Raw genomic sequence first — 3,671 nt, 5'->3', positions numbered from 1 at the left:
TGTTTCTTCATGATTAGATTCAGGTTGAACATTTTGGGGCTGGAATACAACATAGGTGGTGTTGTATATTTTCCATTGTGTCACCTTAAGAAGTACTTAATGTTAGATTGTCCCATTATTTTGGAATGCAATCATTTTAATGATCTTTCTAATCTCCATGGTTCTTAGGCTGTTAAAATTTTCTATTTTGGGGGTCAATTTTGATAGCTTGTATTTTGCTAGAAAAAAATCATCAGTGAAACAGGGTAGAACTGTTTACAAATATGCTTGAACAGCTCTCGGGTGGTCATGTTTTCGCCACAGAAGGTGGCAGCATTTTTAGGCCCTAGGGTGGGATACTGCAAACAGATGGCTTCAGATTCTTGGGGATCTATTCAACAAAATAATAGCGATTTTTGTTTCGTATATTAAACATCTGCTCAAACAACTCTTCTGTGTATACAGAGCATGACTGTGATGTGTTTAAGGGGGTGGCTTATCAACAGCTGGAGCAAGGGTCACGGCCTGGAAGGGAGAGAGGGATATGGGGGTTAAGAGTAGCCCAGAGCATCAGAGAGGGCTGGGAGTTCCCGTGTAGAGGGGCAAGGAGGTCCCCAGATTTCTGGGCCGCGAGCATGGAGCTTGTGGACAATCAGACCCCACCCAAAGCCTGCCTCCTCTGTTCCTCTGCTTGGCACAGAGTATTATTCCCCATATGTGCTTCCTGTCGTTGTGATCATCACCACTATCCCCATCGCCGTCACTATTCTACGAGGGAAGGGAAGGCACCTGAAATATCTCCAGGGTGCGCAGGTCGTGGTGAGGGGAGCCAGGTCCCCAAGATCGACCCCCTTGTCTACCTGTTTTCTAACTCAGGAGAGAGCAAGAAGACATCGAGTGTGATTCAAAATAAGGAGCCTCGGACCCAGGTTATGTATAAATGGACAATGGAGAAACTGATGCCCAGAAGGAAGAAGTGCCTGGCAGGGGCTACCCAACAAGGCAGGACTGGAGCCTACGCGTGACTCCTGCTCCCCGGAGCTAAGAGTTGTATTGGGTCTGCACTTGGGTGGGGAAGGCGGTGGGTCCTCACTCTGCCATGGGGTAAGGCGGGAAGGCGGCTGCTGTCAGGGAGAGGGGTGAGTCGGGTAAAGTGGAGGTGGGAAGACAACAGACAAAAGGAGAGGGAGGGAAGAGGGAGCTGGAAAGGCTAGAAAGAACCTGTGTTTAATTTGAGTTGGGAGGGCCAGGCATCCCTGCTTTTCTCAGGCTACTGGGAGCTTTCCGGGGTCTACTTTACATGACACTGGCGCTGGGGGATGTGTCATGAGTTGAGATGGGGGTTAAGGTGTTGCTAAGTAACAGTCCGCCTTGGATCTAAGGATGGAGCAATCCTCCTCCCAGCCACCCTCTGAGCCAAGGCAGATCCAGGTTCTGTGGGGCCTGAAGCTTCAACAGTATGGTGGGAGGGGCTCTCCCTAAGGGAAATAAAACAATGACCAAACCAAAATTAGGGACAGAGCCTTGGAAGGGGCCGTGCTTCACAGTATCCCCAGTTCCGCTCAGAGTCATCTCTGGTTTCTTTTCCCTGAGTCCCACCACTTCTGGAGGAGGGTGAGAATTTTTACATAAATATGTACCCATGTCGCCATCCCTCAGATCGAGACACAGAACACTTCCAAAGTCCAGGGCACTGCCTCTCTTCCCAGTAAATACTCCTTGCCCGCCACCCTCATGAGATAATCGTGGTCCTGATTTCTCTTGTCACAAATTAGTTTACTGTTCTTGAAACTTCATATGCATGGAAGGCATATAAAAAAAAGTGTGTATTTTTATGTCTGGCTCGAAAAGGCTCTGAGAGCTGGAGGTGCCGCAGAGCTCTGTGATAAGAGTTCAAACTTTGGGCTCAAACATACCTGGTTCGGCCAGGAATTTGCTATATGTCCCACGATGTGCTGTATTTCAGTTTTCTCATCAGTAAAATAGATGTAAATCACCATACCCATTTCATAAGATTTGAGGGGGGAGGGATTAAATACCGTGCATGGAGCACTTGGCATATAAAGGTACTCAGAAAGTGGCAGGTGTGATTTCTATTCATTTCAAGTATGTTTGACCCCTCCCGCCCCCACCCCCCTCACCTGAACTATTTTTTCTTTTTTTTTTTTTTTTGGTTAGGCAACCCTTGGTTGACCTCACAGATTGCAAAGACCTTGTCAGCTTACAATCCCTTATTTTTTTATTTTTTATGCCTACAGCACCTGGTCTTCCTAGGTGTTCTCCTATCCAAGTATTAACCAGGCCCGACCCTGCTTAGCTTCTGAGACCAGACAGGATCGGGCTTGTTCAGGGTGGTATGGCCGTAGACTCACCTGAACTATTGTACGAGCCACCTCAAGGCTTCTCATGGAAAGATGAGAAAATTCCAAACCACAGAAAACTGCTTTCTACTGTCCATCCTCACATCCCATATGCCAGGGTTTGAATCCTGGCCCTATCACTTATTAGCTATGTGACCCAGGACAAATGGCTCAGTTTCCTCATCTGGAAAATGGGGATAATATAATAATAGTTAACTGCCTCATAGCTGATGGTTAGGGATAAATGAATTGGTATATGTATATAGCTTGGACTAGTGCTTGGCACAGAGTATTCCCCATATATGCTTGTTGTCATTGTCATCGTCACCACCATTATCATTCTGCCAGGGAGGGGAAGTCACCTGGCTGTGCAGGAAGGGGAGGGGCTCTGGTGGTCTGACTGATCCTTTTCTTTACCAATCCTTTGTTTTCAGCCCCACCCTTCACACCCACCTTTGGAAGTACCTGGTTCCAGTGATTCCTGAGCTTTTCCAAGGCTCTGGGCTTGAGCCAGCTGGCCTCTTTCTAGAGACTCGTGTTTCCACCGCCTCTGCTCAGTCATTAACTCTCACCTATGGGCTGTTTTGTCACCATCTCTTATCTCCCATGGCCTCCTTTTCTCTTCTTGGTGTCCTTGTGGATTTAAACCTTTGAGAATCCCCCTGCTAATGTTCTGGTGGGTTTTCTGGAGGAAGTAGAATCTACCTTTTATAACTAGATCTATTTTTCTGAAACAAAATTTTGAAGTAAAACATTAACTCTTCTTTATTTTAGGGGAAGGGGCATGTGGGAATTTGCTTCATTACTTTTCTGTGTTTTAAATGTTAAAAAAAGAGAGACTCCCCCTATTCAAAAAAGTCTGCTTGCTCACGATCCCCTATAGTTCATCCAGATTTTTTTTTCCCCATCTTTCTTGTGGAACGGTAAGTTCACAGTTTTTCTAGAAGTTTAGAATACAGCCTTCCTTACCTCTCAGTCAATCCTCACCTGTCTGTACCTTGACTTTTTCCCAGGTAACCAGTAAGCCCTCAACTGCCATATCCATTGGTGTTGTTCATTTTTCTCAGAGCCCTCAGGTATGAGGTACTGTCAGCTATCCCATCTTTCTGCACTCCTGGCTCACTCTGTACCTCTCTGGCCATTTCCCTTCTATTTCCTTCTGGTCTCTGCTCCCTTTGCTCAGCAAAAACTAAAGTGTTCCCCAGGAGCCCTTCACATGAGCACTCCCCAAGCCCCAGGTCATCTGTCACTCTTCCTGGCAGAGGTTCCCAAACATGGCAGCCTTTGTCAGCAATTTTTCCATCACATCCCAGACCAAAAGAAAAACCTAAC

At 46.6% G+C, this 3,671-nt stretch overlaps 1 pseudogene; it reads right to left on the bottom strand.

Moving 5' to 3' along the window:
• Positions 1–2,228: 2,228 nt before the first annotated feature.
• Positions 2,229–2,347, bottom strand: LOC111742515 (annotated as a pseudogene).
• Between the last annotated feature and the right edge of the window lie 1,324 nt (positions 2,348–3,671).

Source organism: Pteropus vampyrus, unplaced genomic scaffold (assembly GCF_000151845.1).
Source record: "Pteropus vampyrus isolate Shadow unplaced genomic scaffold, Pvam_2.0 Scaffold95, whole genome shotgun sequence".
Taxonomy (NCBI): Eukaryota; Metazoa; Chordata; class Mammalia; order Chiroptera; family Pteropodidae; genus Pteropus; species Pteropus vampyrus.
This window is presented reverse-complemented; position numbering and strand designations above follow the sequence as displayed.